Source organism: Rhincodon typus, chromosome 12, assembly GCF_021869965.1.
Source record: "Rhincodon typus isolate 14 chromosome 12, sRhiTyp1.1, whole genome shotgun sequence".
Taxonomy (NCBI): domain Eukaryota; kingdom Metazoa; phylum Chordata; class Chondrichthyes; order Orectolobiformes; family Rhincodontidae; genus Rhincodon; species Rhincodon typus.
Window position 1 is genome coordinate 25,872,938 of NC_063343.1, and position 15,871 is coordinate 25,888,808.

General features: G+C 41.2%; 1 non-coding gene across 1 annotated transcript; it reads right to left on the reverse strand.

Annotated features, from left to right (window-relative positions):
* Positions 1 to 13,357: 13,357 nt before the first annotated feature.
* Positions 13,358 to 13,464, reverse strand: LOC125484614. The gene has a single exon (XR_007263442.1). It is a non-coding gene; the product is annotated as a U6 spliceosomal RNA (small nuclear RNA).
* Between the last annotated feature and the right edge of the window lie 2,407 nt (positions 13,465 to 15,871).

Consider the following 15,871-nt stretch of genomic DNA (forward strand, 5'->3'; position numbering starts at 1 on the left):
AATGACAAGTGTAAATTCTCAAAGCCAATGCTAGCAGTTTCGAGCCACATTGTCAATGCAACAGGGATCACAGAGGACTCATGGAAGGCAGGCATGAGGAAATTTCTACCATCCAGGAAAATAGAACTCCCAACAGATTGTGAATGGCGAACCAGCTGGTTAATAGTAGGGGCCTTGGTCGTGTTGTCAAACAGAGAGACTTAAGGGTTCAGGTTCATAGTTCTTTGAAAGTTGCATTCACACATGCCTTTATGCTCAGACTATTGAGCATAGGAGTTGGGACGTCATGTTGAGATTGTACAGCGTGATGGTGAGACCACTTTTGAAGTACTATGTACAGTTGGTCGCCCAGCTATAGGAAGGATGTTATTAAATTGGAGACAGTTCAGAAAAGATTTACCAGGATGTTGCTGGGACTGGAGGGTTTGAGTTATAAGAAGAGGCTGGATAGACTGGGACTTCTTTCACTGAGCACAGGAGGTTGAGGGGTGACCTTTTGGAGGTTTATAAAGTCATGAGGGGCATAGACAAGGTGGATGGCAGGTGTCTTTTCCCTAGGCCCAGGGAGTTCAAAACTAGGGGGCATATTTTTACTGTGAGAGGAGAAAGATTTAAAAAGGTGCCTGAGGATGGTTTGAGTGTGGAATGAACTTCTAGAGGGAGCAGTAGATGCAGGTAGTTTTTTAAAATTCATTTGTGGGATGCGGATACTGCTGGTGGGCCAGCGTTTATTGCCCATCCCTAGTTGCCATTGAGAAGGTGGTGGTCAGCTGCCTTCTTGAACTGCTGTACTCCACCATCTGTGAGTTGACCGACAATTCCATTATGGAGGGAATTCCAGGATTTTGGCCCAGAGACAGTGAAGGTACAGTGATATATTTCCAAGTCAGGACGGCGAATGACTTGGAGGGAAGCTTGAAGGTGATGATGTTCCCATGTATCTGCTGCCCTAGTTCTTGCAGAAGGAAGTGGTCATGGTTTCGAAGGTAAGATAACACAGTGTGGAGCTAGAGGAACACAGCAGGCCAGGCAGCATCAGAGGAGCAGGAAAGTTGACATTCCGGGTCGGGACCCTTCTTCAGAAATAGTTTCTGAAGAATTTCTGAAGAAGTGTCCTGATCCGAAACGTCAACTTTCCTGCTCCTCTGATGCTGCCTGGTCGACTGTGTTCCTCCAGCTCCACACTGTGTTATCTCTGACTCCAGCATCTGCAGTTCTTACTATCTCTGAATGGTTTTGAAGGTGCTGTCGAAGGATCTTTGGTGAATTTCTGCAGTGTATCTTGCGGATAGTACACACTGCTGCTACCGAGTGTCGGTGTTGGAGTGAATAGATCCTTGTGGATGCGGTGCCAACCAAGCAGGCTGTTTTGTCCTGGATTGTGTCAAGCTTCTTGGCAGTTGTTGGAGCTGCACCCATCCAGGCAAACAGGGAGTATTCCTGACTTTGCCTTGTAGATGCTAGACAGACTTTGGGGAGTCAGAAGGTGAGTTACTCACCAGTATTCCTAGCATCTGACCTGCTCTTGTAGCCTCTCTGTTTATGTGGCAAGTCCAGTTGAGTTTCTGGTTAATGATAACACCCAGGATGTTCACAGTTGGGAATTCATCTTTGAATGTCAAGGGGCAGTGGTTAGTTTGTCTCTTATTGGTAATGGTCATAGCCTGGCATTTGTGTGGCGCAAATGTTACTTGCCACTGGTCAACGCAAGCCTGGATTGAATTGCATTTGAACCTGCATTTGAACATAGACTGCTTCAGTATCTGAGGAGTTGCGCATGGTGCTGAACATGGTGCAATCATTGGCGAACATCCCCACTTCTGACCTTATGATGGAAGAAAGTTCACTAATGAAGCGGCTGAAGATGGTTGGGCAAAGACATAACCCTGAGGAACACCCACAGAGAAGTCCTGGAGCTGAGATGACTGACCTCCAACAACCACAACATTTTTCTGTGTGCCAGGTATAACTCCAATCAGTGGAGAGTTTGCCCTCTGATACCCATTGATTCCAGTTTTGCTAGGGCTTCTTGATGCCACACTCGTTGAAATATGGCACTAACATGAAGGGCTGTCACTCTCACCTCACCTCTGGAATTCAGTTCTTCCATCCATGGCTGTAATGTGGTCAGGAACTGAGTGGCCCTGGCAGAACCCAAAGTGGGCATCACTGAGCAGGTTATTGCTGAATAGGTGTTGCTTGATAGCACTGTTAATGATACCTTCCATCACTTTATTGATGATTATGAGTAGATTAATGGGGTGGTAATTGGTCAGGTTGGATTGGTCCTGTTGTTTAGATTTCCTATAAAAGTATAACTGAAGTTCTGCAGAAGGGTCACAGGACTCAAAACGTTAACTCTGCTTTCTCTCCACAGATGCTTCCAGAACTATTGAGTTTCTCCAGCAATTTATGCTTTCGTGCCACGAAAGTACAACAGTTTTGCTGTTTTTGGTATTTAGTATCCCCAGAAATAATAGTCAGAGCTTGCATAACATGAATACAGACTAGTTTTAACAAATATAGGAGTTGGGTTTGTACAGGGTGTAGCAATCTTGTTTCAATATTGAAATGAAGCCAACATTCATTTTCGACGGACGTCAGGCCCATCTAAAACAAAAGGCTTCATTTGCTAATTTGGCACAGGCCCAATCCCCTTGTAGATTGGGTGTGGCCTTCTGCACTGATAAATCTGTCATTGGGAGAGTTGATCTTAGGCTCCATTAAATCTAAACATTGTAGTCAAGATCCAAAGCTTTGAGATGGGAGCACATTCTGTTCATGTGATTAAGAGAGCAGGATTTAAGAAATAAAACATGAAATAAACCTCTACAGTCAATACATAAGAAATAATTCTCAGTTTTTCCTTGTAAATAAATTTAGAAGGGGCATTGCAACAACTTGCTAAGTCTTCTTCAACTGCAGCTCTCCACCCAGAACCTCTTATTTGGAAGAACAACGGCAGCAGTTGCATGAGAACTCTAACACTCAAGTGCCCCTCTAAGTCACACACCATCCTAATGGACTGGACATTGACGGCAGTAGTTCAAGAAGTTGGCACAACACCACCATCTTCTCAAGATTATGGATAGGATATATACGCCAATCTTGCCAATGATGCCAACATTCCATGAAAAAAAATTAAAAAGCTTTTTAATGAATAGATTTCTTGGAATCAGACACCAGATATATGTAATTCTATACAATTAGTTATTTGAATGCTAGATTCAAACAATTATACAACGATACTTTGCACAGGCATGGCTGAAATTTAAGTAAGGCTAATATCCATTACATAAATGCCAAATCACCAAATGTCCTGATTGAACATAGAATCCCTACAGTGCAGAAAGAGGCCATTTGGACAATCTGATCTGCACCAATCCTGCAAACAGCATCCCACCCGATCCAGTCTCCCCAACCTATCCCCAAAGTCCACATTTTACCATGGCTAATCCACCTGGACATTACAGGACAATTTAGCATGGCCAATCCACCTAACCTTTGGACTCTGGGAGGAAACCAGAGCAATAAATGGAAACTCACGCAGACGCAGGGAAAATGTACAAATTCCACACAGACAGTCACCCAAGGTTGGAATTGAAGCTGCGTCCCTGGTGCTGTGGGGAAGCTGTGCTAACGACTGAACCACCATGCTGCTCTACCATTTTGGATATTATGGATGAACTTTTACCTTTTCTTCAGCAACAATAATAAAGAAATACCTGCCATTATTGTATACCGCCTTTTGGACAAGCAGTACATGGAACATTAAAGGACACATACCATACACAAAGATTTAAATGGCATAGTTTCAAAAAGCTCACCAATATTACTGTTATGCAGTTATCTCTAATTGTCATTTAAATACAAGTTTATCTGGTGGTAAAAATAATTCAAACTAAATGACAGGCTTGGTATGTTGTATTGTATCGGATCGAACATTCCTCATGTCTGCTTTTCTGCCCTTTCCCCAGAGCCCTTGATTCCCAGACTGATCAAGAATCTGTCTAGCTCAGCCTTAAACATACGCTAGGATGTCAGACAGCTCTCTGTGGCAAGGAGATCTGGAGACTCATAACCCTCTGAGAGAAGACTTTCTACCTCATCTCAGTCTTAATTGGCACTTCTTTATTCTCAGACTCTGCCCTTTTTTTTAATTTAGACTCTCCCATGAGGGAAAACATCCTCTCAGCATTTATCCTGTCAAGTCCTTTAAGATAAGTATGTTTCAATCAGATCACTTCTCATTCTTCTAAATTCCAATGAGTCCCAACATGTTTAACATTTGCTCATAAGACAAGCCCTCCATTCCAGGGATCGTCCCAGTGAACCTTCCCTGGACTGCTTCCTAAAAAACAACATATTTTCTTAAATACAGTGACCAAAACTGTTTACAGTACTCCAGATGCGGATCTCCAGATCTTGTACAGCTCTGGGAAATGTTGGAAAATCAGCTTTATGTAAAAGTAAATTTTAGAATTCACTGTCTAAAGCTATTGTTTTCCAGAAGACATCTACACGAATCAATTGATTAGATTGGCAGTAAGTGCCATGACACAGGCAATGACTGTAATTTTTCAGAGGCTGGGCCATCTGAGCAGAAAATGGAGTATTCTGAGCAATTCTGAAGAAGAATCATACCGGACTCAAAAAATTAGCTGTTTTTCTCTCTCTACAGATGCTATCAGACCTGTTGATTTCTTCCACATTTGCCGTGTTTGTTTAGCAAATAATGAGGCTGGAACAAAAACAAAGTTGCTGGAAAAGCTCAGCAGGTCTGGCAGCATCTGTGGAGGAGAAAACAGAGTTAACGTTTCGGGTCCGGTGACTAGTTCTGAGGAAGGGTCACCGGACCCGAAACATTAACTGTTTTTCCTTCACAGATGCTGTCAGATCTGCTGAGCTTTTCCAGTGACTCTGTAGTGACTTCAGTACACTGTTTGAAGATGGCAGAAAATATGAAGCAATTGGAGCTGGAGAACAATATCTACAAGCATGAAGTGCAGTTACCAGCGTAGTTCAGGATGAAGCAAGCAAGCTGTGTGGGAAGTGCAGTCTGTTGTCCCCATTGTGGAGCTGTCCTTCTTTTCAAGATCTTTGCAAGTCAGTGGTACAAATGGGCATATGGCTTGCCTATGCAAGAAGTCTCATTTCAAAGATACAACACAAAAACAGGAACTGTATGCTGGCAGCACTGCGGAATTGTACTCGAGATTAGCAGAAATGCAAGCATGTACATGAGGTTAGCAGCAAGGTTGATCAGGGTAAAGATTCAGAGTGAAAGAAGCTTCAATTTGAATGCAAACAAATCTTCCACATTATGAATGTGACTCATTGTGTGGATGAAATCCAACAGTTAGAAACTTTGCCACTATTAACCTCATATGCCTGAAGAAATTTGACACATACTCAAGATCAAAGTCAACATGTGAGTTTATGAACACGTTCTACGAGTCTGAATCCTGAAGGATATGCACCTGGATCATTGAGTCAACAGCGTGATTAATTATAAATAATGCAACATACATTCTCTGTATTGGCACATTGATGAAAAAATACACCTATGGCAATTTTGCATGGAAACTACAAGCTTTTTACTTGGTACATACAAGTGGACCAGCAATAGCAGGATTGCCAGCTTGCACGAAGCAGAAGAGATCAAGAAATCTTGCATTGAGTCGGTCCAGGTCTTAGAGTAATTATACCCAGATAGATTTGATGCAAGAGGAACCTTCAAATGTGATGGTAAATTGTACCGCAGAGAAGATGCAATTCCATCAACTGACCCTTCCTGAAGGTGTGCGGTTATAAAGAAGAGAAGCCTAAGAAAGCTTTAGGTGAGATGGAATATAATGGCATAATCCGTCATGTACGTCAGCGCACAGACTGGTGCAATACTATCATGTGTGTGCTGAAGAAAGATGGTACAATCAGAGTACATTTGGATCCAAGACATCTAACCTTTTCTTTAAAGAGATGCAAAATTCCACACAAAACTCCACAATTAGAGGAAATGAATCTCAAATTCACAGCAGCTAAATTCTGCTCCAAGCTGGATGCCAAACACGGATACTGGTCAGTTCACTTTACAAGAGAATCTCAAGAAATCACAGCTTTGACAACAGGAAGATATTGCTTCCTGAGACTTGCAGTCTATCTGTTAATCAGGATCTGTTCCAGCATCATATGGAGAGAATTACACAAAATACTTCTGAATATGTGTGTATTGCTGATGATATTGAGCAGATGGACAAAATAAAAAAGATCACAACCCAAATCTACACTCACTAAAGTGTTCTGAAAATTGTGATGCCAGTTGTCTTTAAAAAAAAGTCACTGTGCAAAGTGAAGACAAACCTTCTGAAACAGAGAACTGCGTAATGTCCAATGTAGGACTACAATTTATTTCAGGCCTGTAATACTATCTGCTTTAAATTGAATTTACAAGCAGGATCCTGTAATTGCCCCTCCCTTCTGTCCTCTAACACCATTGTTATAAACACAATAATGGTGCATTCCTTAGACAACTCTATTGAGTATTCTGCAGAATGGACCCTGTGCCAAAGGATACTAATACGTAAAACGATCATTGAATTTGGGTTTCTTTTACTGTATTGCTCACTGTCAGCAAACTTGCACTTAGAAAATAGATAAAGTCTTGAAAAATATTATGATGTCCGATCTTCAAAGAGATAGATTTTGGAATACTAACTGATAAAGGACTCATGAAGATGACAAATAAGATCAAAACATGTGTGTCCAGTGTTAAAATAACACACTGAGTAGCACTTGCAATGTCATCTGCAAGTCATTTAATGGGTGGTGGTGATCTATTGAGCATTTTATGGTTAGACTCGATTCATAGAGAACAGCTGTTTGTAAAAACACACATGCAATTTCACCACAAAAAAGATTGAAAGAAATTCAACAACAGGCAATTGTACAGGGGGAATTTTGTCATTCCTTAGGTACAGTGAAGAGGAGAAAGGGCTGGAGACCCTTTAGCCCATGTCACTGTTCCCATGGGTTATCCCAGAGGTCCTGGCGAAACCTAGTACAGATAGGCTGAGCCAAAGAGTTCATCAGGAGTATGCCAGGGTCATGTGATTTCCTCCTCCAACAGATACAGTGCACCTCCGATAAAGAGGAAATTCAAACCTCAGATCTGCTGCCATGTCAACTTGTTATAGAGTTATTTCTAGCACCAGGCATTGTTGGATCCATCAGCTGCTGTGCCATTTTTCTCATAACAAACATGTTGGAAGCATCTTGCAAGCCCTTGTCTTGATGGTGGCATCGTGTAATTTGGGCACTACTATATAATACTCAAATCACTCAGCTGCTCATGCAAAACCAACAGTGTGTACATTTCACATAGTATTTCACATTGATGTGAAACAGTAACAAAGGATCCTATATGTCAAAAAATGTTCAACTATGTGAATTGAGTAGGAAAGATACCAGGCAGAATCTTACCAGGTTGTGAGCACCATAGACTATGGTGAGGCATATGGCAGAATCGGGAAAGATGTTCATAGAATCAGAATTAAAAAAATCTCTACATTGTGGAAGCAGGCCATTTGGCTTAGCAAGTACACAACAACCCGCCAAAGAGCACACCACCCAGACCCTTGCCATTTCTGTATCTCTGCATTCCCCATAGCTAATCCACCTAGCCCAAAGATTCCTGGGCACTATGGGCAATTTAGCATTGCCAATCCACCTAACTTGCACATCTTTGGACTGTGGGTGGAAATTGGAGCACATGGAGAGAATGTGCAAACTCCACACATACAGTCTCTTGAAGCTGGAATTGAACCCGGGTCCCTGGCGTTGTGACACAGCAGAGCTAGCCACTGTACCACCCTTAACTTCAGTGAGGCCTATTTTGACATCGAGATCATCTCGTAGGTTTTTCTCAAGTGACATGGTAAGCTCCCAATTATTGCTTGTTAAACACCTCTTTAACAACCCAACTCATTGTAGAAATCCTTACCAAACTCGCTGCACAAACTGACTATCAGAGAACTCGACATGGCAGATCAGAGCAGGTTCTTGGCGGGTTCAACTTGCCAAATGCTCCAAAAGACCTACATGTTGGACACTGGACAAAAAAATCTCAGGCACACTCCATGGGCACCTTACATCCGTGGATATTGGCATCTGACATACGCCATCCTCTATGAACCCTCATGGCTGATGTTTGATTCACATATGGAATACTTCAGCACTTCAATTCTGCAAGTGGGGCTGCACAGGCAACTATTATTGTAATGCTGCAGTAAGGATACTGTGCACTCAGGGACAAGCACCTAGCTCATGGACTGGACCAGGCTACATCACAGAGCTCTTTACCCATTCTCCTTATGCCTACTCACTCTGAGCCTACCTGGATGCTCAACCCTGCCTTGAATTGCCTTGCTTTTTCGTGCTTTACCCTGGCCTGAGATTCTAGGATCATATTACTGCTGTCTTTCTATACCACTTAACGCAGACATAAAGCAATGTGTGCCAGTAGGGCTTAGTCAAGGAGGATAACCTTCTTCAAAGGGGATCCCAACACACTAAGTTATGACTACCTCTGATATCAGTGCAGTCCTTGCTTGGGGGAAGTCAGTATCAGGATGCCCGGCTTATAAGGGGTGAGGAGCCAAATGATGACAGTGCCCCACCTACCTTGACTCTTTCTGCTCTATTGTGAACTGTTTTACTCTTGGAATGAGAAAAAGGCAGATCCTTTGGAAGATGAAAGTGGGTGACATAGCAATTACTGTTCATGCAGGTGAGGAGGTTTCTTGAGCGAGTGAGTGGGCAGCACAGAGGGGAACATAGACTTAGGGCTTTATACTTCAAGATAGGTGACAGCAGGTGGGGAAGATGCTGCAGCAGTAGTGGTAGAGCATGAGCCTTGGTGGGAGGTGGGTCCACTAACAGAGATTAGGTGAGTGAGAGGTACAGGAGAGAAGATGGTGGCACTCATGCTGGCAGAATGGAGAAGGTCATTGATCTTCTTTCTACAGTGTTGGGCATTTCTCCAGACGCTAAGACTGCTTCAACATGTGTGGTAACCTCTGGTGTTGTGGCCACCACTGCCATTCTGAACTGACAGTACTTAACCAGGCTTTTTAAATATCACACCAGCGCCAGGGATGTAGGTCAGCTCCAGGACCTCCAGTGAGTAGCGATTTACTCCAGGAGTGTATGTGGTAAGATGGGGCAGAAATCAGATGTGATACTCACCATTAGGGTGGCAACTGCAATTAACGTGGTGAGTTTAGTCAGATATTGCAGAAAAATTTGCTCAGCAACACAGTGAGAAGAGTTTCACCAAATAAGACGCAATGTGCACTTAGCCAAAACCAGAAGGTAGCCCATACTTCTGTTTCATGCTGTAGGAGTGTACAATATATTTGCCAGATGTTCTCAGTTGGGGCTTCAACAGTTATAATATTAAAAAGTTACAAGATTTCTATCCAATTACCATATATTTCATGTCATAACAGGAGCTTTGACAGAACTAGTGGACAAATTTACTTACATACCCCAAATTTACATACAAACAATTGACTCACCAGCTGGTAAGCTGAATGGAGCTTCAAACTACATTTAAAAGACAATGAACAACCTTGTGGATTCAAAAATCCTAAAGGGTCAAATTTCCCTTATTCATCAGCTCATTAGGTGTAATCCTGCATGTACCATGTATAACATTGTAGTGTTACACAGTGCAATTCTTTTTCTTACCAAAAATAAAAACAGAGAATACACTGGATAGTGAAAGGAACAGAATAAGCAACTATTCCTCATTATAAAGAGGACTTGAATTCCATTTATCTTGGTACATGATCACTACGTGAGAAGCTAAAGCCAATGAATTAAGACAGGAAGACCCTGACACACAAAGACTGAGTAACCAATCTTGGGAAATCTGCTGCTGCCTTTGTCCTCACAAAATGTAGTCTCCTATATCAGACAAGATCTGGCCAAGGGGCAGAGATTTACCAGGTTTGAAGTTTCCCCATCTTAGCCCAGGTAGCTAGGAAACAGTGGAAAGCAGAAATACTGTGCTCCTGATTTGTTTCTTGGCCTGGAATGTCAAATAAATATTCCTGTTGAAAAGTAGTGTACAGTGAATGCCAGATTTCTGAAACAAAAACAGAAGCAACGTTGTCTGACTATTAGGAAACAAACAGTAGTAGTCAATGGATACTTTTTGAGCTGAAGGAAGGTTTGTAGTGGAGCTCTCCAAGTGTTGATATTGGGACCCTTGCTTTTCCTGATATATATTAATGACATAGATTTTGGTGACTGGGGACAATTTTCAATGTTTGCATAGGACATTGAACTTGGAAGAATTGTAAACAGTGAGGAGGATAAGGTAGAATTACAAAAGGACATTGGCAATTTGGTGGAGTGGGCAGATAGGTGGCAAATGAAGTTCAATGCAGAGAAGTGTGAGGTGATGCACTTTGGTTGGAAGAACATTGAAAGATAATACAACATAGAGAGAACAATTCTGACCTGGGTGTACCTGTACAGAGATCATTGAAGGTGGCAGAAAAGGTGAAGAGATCAGCTAATAAAGCTTACAGTGTTTTCACCTTGATTAATATGGGCATACAGTACAAGAGTAAGGAGGTATTGTTGAACTTGTACAGTACACTTGTTAGTCTTCAGCTGGAGTATTGTGTACATTTATAGGTGCCACATTGTACAGAAGATTGGAGAGAGTGCAAAAGTAATTCACAACAATGTCTCCAAGAATGGGAAACTTCAGCTAGGTTAATAAATTGAAGAAGTTGGAACTGTCCTCCTTGGTGAGAAGAAGGCTGAGAGGAGATTTGATACAGCTTTCCAAAATCATGAGTGGGCTGGATAGAATAGATAGAGAGAAGCTGCTCCCGCTCATAAAAGAACAAAGAATGAGAGGGCATAAATTCGAAGTGATGGGCAAACAAACTTTTTCCCACAGCGGCTAGTTGGGTTATGGAATGCATTGCCTGGAACCATGCTGGAGGCAAATTAAATTGAGGCATTTAAGAAGGCATTGGATGATTATTCAGATAGAAATGGTGAGCAGAGATATAGCAAAAGGGCAGGAAATTGACACTAGCTAATAGAAGTGGGGCAAGTGCAATAGATCCAATAGCCACCTTCTGCACCATAACAATCTGTGAGAACAAAACAGAATTAATGTTTCAGATCAATGACCTTTGATCAGAATTGTTCTGATAAAGGATCATGAACTTGAAGCAGTAACTCTGATTGATTACCTTTGCAAGGACTCGCTGGAAATTGTCATTGGTTTGAGGTTGCTGAGGTACTCATCACAGCGCACGGCCGTACCAGCAGTCCAGCAGATGCTGTGACCAGAGTGACATAGGTTTATTATTTAAACAAGCGAACTCCCTCCAAACCTTGGTGCTGCCTTTGGATCAATGGTTGAGATTCCTGGCATTTACATCAGAATCAGTAGTTTTGAAGGCTCATATGAGGCAATTGTTTCATGGACCGAGTAACGAAAGAAGACTTCTGCCATGAGCAGACTTGACTCCATAAAACATCTAAGTGAGAAAAGCACAAAGGGCTGTTTCCCGACACTATGTTTTAAATGTGCTATGGTTTAAAACAAATTTGATAGCAACTTATATTAAAAAGTGATTGTTAATGTTGCTTCCTTCTTCTCCAAGAGTGCATTTGTCAGAGATGTTCCATGTTGAAATGGCTGAATTTGTGGTGACTAGGGAGAATAAGGCAATGACCTTGAGGAGAGGAATATGACGACCTGAACTGAAATTGTATCAATAGAAGGAACATTTAGTCCGGAAATACAATAAACTGCAGTAATGTGAGAAAGGTAAACAGAAAAGATATTAAACATTTACTTATAAACTATTGAGGAGACTGGTTGTACAGACTGTGGGGTGAAATTGGTTTAAAAAGAAATTAAATTGACCTGTTCAGACTTGTTATAGCGTATCTCCTGGTCAGGTGTGACTTGAACCCAGACCTGCTTGGTGCAAAGATAGGAACACTACCACTGTACCACTTGGTTCCCTGTGAAGTTAAGCCATGCTAGCCTCACAAAAATAGGCTCACAGTGATTCAACAGTCAATTTTTCAATGCGTCAGTTTTTATTTTACATTAACTTTGAAAATATCAGCAAGAATTTTAATTCTAATCAAAATGGAAGTGACAGTGAGATTGGGGACAAATCTTTGAAAACACTTGGAGCTATTGTTCTGCTCATTTCAGTTGAAAGATCAAACAGTTAAAATTTTGCTTCTTATTCATGACAAGCTGTTTCATGATCATGGCATAGATCTCCTAAGTGTGCTTTAGAATATCATGGTTCTGAGATAGTAAGCTGAGCTCGAGCTGCATAGATTTGAAAAGAGAAGATTGTTTCCAAGAATGCATCATTCCAGTAATTCCAAACTGAGCTTCGTTTGCTCATAGCTATCAGATCAAACATTCAACTATTTTCCTTAGATAAGACAAATATTTTTGTCACTGATTTTTAGAGCAACAAATAGTTGTTCTTCCAATATCTTTAAAATTTGCTCAAGCAAGGGAAAGTAATATTTATTCTTCTTCATTTACAGGATGTGGGCATCTCTAGCAAGGCCAGTATTTACTGCCCACCCCAAATGTCCAGGGGCAGTTAAATGTCAACCACATTTCTGTGGGTCTGGAGTCACATGTGGGCCAGACCAGGTAAGGATTGTGGTTTCCTTCTCTAAAGTGAATCTGATGTGTTTCTCCCCTGACAATTAACAACAGTTTGATGGCCATCATTAAACTCATAGTTCTAGTATTTTTTTAAAATTATTGAATTCAAATGTCAACATCTGCCATGGTAGGATTTGAACCAACATCCTCTGAACAGTACCTGGGTCTTTGGATTAATAATCGAACAATAATACCACTAGGCCACTGCTAGAGGCATCATTGTACATTGTCTAACAGTCAGAATAACTACTGGTTCTCATCTCAGATATTTCAAAGTGTTTTACAAAACAATGGATTTCATTGATTCATTGGGTTGTCCCTTCCTGAAATACACTCAATGTTTCGTGTATAAATACCATTTAACTCCTGACAGCCAGTAGCTGACAAAGGAGAATTGCAATTGATCTTTACCCAGCTTTGGATTTGAAATTATTCACGAAAACTGAAATGTTACAAATGTACAGCTTCTAAATCTACAAACTACCATCATGTTACTTTATAAATGTTTTTAATTAATTTGTTTGGACATGTTGTGGCATCCCTCTGTAGCCATCAAATTCTGAGGTGGTACTTGAGCAGAAGTAGAAATATTAGCACTGTGCTACAAGAAACATACTCAGAAAAAAAAGGTGGTGTTTCATGAATCAATATACCATCCTTGCACAGTAGCCATGCTAATTTTCTATGTACATTCCTTTTTTTTTTGTTTACGTGCTGCTGAAACAAACATTTTTCTTTTTAACGTTCTCAAGCAATCATCTAATCAATTCCCAACAACTCTATACTTAGATTCATACAGGATGAAAACAGACTCTTCATTCCAACCAGTCAATGTTGAACATAATCCCAAACTGGATTAGTCCCACCTGCCTGCTCCTGGCCCATATCCCTCCAAAGCCTTTTCTATTCATGTTCTTGTTCAAATGTCTTTTAAAATTCCTTAAACTTAATTTGGAAAACTAACAATTGCAAGGCATAATATGTGCCTATTAAGATCTCAAGAACAGCAAATGAATAGATGACTGACAAGATAATAATTATTGAGAAAAACATATGCATCACATTGGAAGAGATCCTGACAAAAACTAACTAAAACTAACATACTATATATGAATGTTGACACATTCAGGCCTATGCTTTGGAATAATTAATTCCTTTAGAAAACTGGCTCATGACTTCAGATAGAGGGAAATATAACTCTTGATGACTAAGACTGTCTGCTTCTATCACTGTAACACCACCTGACTCGACTGCTGCTAGAGTTTAGCTGCTGTCAAAACCTTTATCCATACATTTGATATCTAAAAGTTTGACTTTTCTAAAGGACACCTGGCTGAATTACAATCACCCAAATCTCCATAAACCTAAGCTTATCCAAAACTCTCTTGCTCGTAGGCCAACTCACAGCATGTACCACTCACCTACGATCAATGCATTCACTAACCTGCACAGACTCCTGGCTAAGCAACATCTTTAAATTCTTCATTTTGTTTTCAAATTCTCCCGTGATTTTGCACCACCCGATCTGTGTACCATGACCAGCTCCACAACATTCCAAAACAAAACTGCTCCAATTCTGTCCTCATGTCTATCCCCAGTTTTAATTTCTTCATGACTGGTGGCTGTGCTTTCAGCTGCCAAAAGCATAAGCTCTGGAATTCCTGTTCTAAACATCATAACCTCTCTTTAAGAGGCTCATTAAAGCCTACCTCATTGATCAAGCTTTTGGTTATCTGCCCTCATATCTCATCTTGGGCTCAATGTCAGATTTTGTTTGACAATGTTCATGAGAAGTGCCTTGGGATATTTTGGTATGTTAATGGTGTTATATAAATGTAAGTTGCTGTTCTGGTCATATAATCTCTTGATCCTAATCACAATTTCCATGGTTCAACAGCTTTCCTAATCTTTTGTGGAAGAAGACATTTGCTTTTATTTATGAAGTGTAGCAAATAGCGAAACATGGGGCAAGCAGCATTGGAAGAATCTGAGGAAAAACAGAAAACGAGAGCAATGTGAATTTTATATTCAGCTGGATCACTGAGTGAGAGGGGAGAAGGAGTGCAAAAGATCTATAATCTTTTCAGTGTTGACAGAGGTGGTAACATCCCCTTTTCTGTAACCCCTGCTGTTCAACAGGATCAACTTGTTCTATGTATGATGGCCAATTTTGGCTTTCTCTCACTTAAGCCATGAATTAAAGTTATCTTTTTATTTTCTGTTTTCTAGGCCACCTTCATTCTTCTTCAAAGAACAGCCATAGAGCTGAAATTTCTCATATTTTAGCCAAATGAAGCCCAGGTAACTTTTTTTCACGCATTCCTCTCCTGCCCACTTCATCAAGTGTGTATCCTGCCTCCACATTTACTGGTGTCATGCGATATTATGTTCAGCAGAGGTGAAGTGCTCACTGAGACTTTCCAGCATTCAAATAATGGTTGCCATATTAGACCTCATTGCACCATTCCACTCACTGTAGGCCTGGAACTGCTCACAGTGTCATCCTGTGCAATTCCATACAACACAGATGGAAAGGCAAGTTGGGAAAATCACTTTACAGACAGGGAGCTGGAGGTCAGGCTGGATTGGAGAGGAGGACTATCCTATATCCCCAGGATTGACAGAGAAAACTGTGGCACCAGACACTGTTAGTCTGGTCTGAAGTAGCCATCTAAGTCAATGCAGTGTCCATGCTCTGGAGGAACAAGCAATAGTGCCATGTGAAGATTATTGACCTTCTGCACTTCAGAGTAAGTATCACCATCTTCGCTCTGATACCTCATACCCACTCTAATTCTAGCCACTGCAACACCTCCCAACCAAGGTGCATGGTCTACCATACTCATGATTGCAATGCAGTATCTTTCCTCAATGGCTGTCACCACCAGCAAATCTACCAATCCTTTCTGCCTCTACACTTCCTACTTACTGGTGAAATCTCAGCACCCTTCCCGACTGAGGAAGGACAAGCCCCCTGTGTGAGAGCTACGCAGTTGCCTGACTTACCAGCAACACGTACTAACAGATTCAAGAACAGCTTCTTCCCTGCTGTTATCAGACTTCTAAATGGACCTCTTGAATTTTAAAATTAAATGTTGATCTCATTCATTATGCACTTTCTGTCTGGCCATTGCA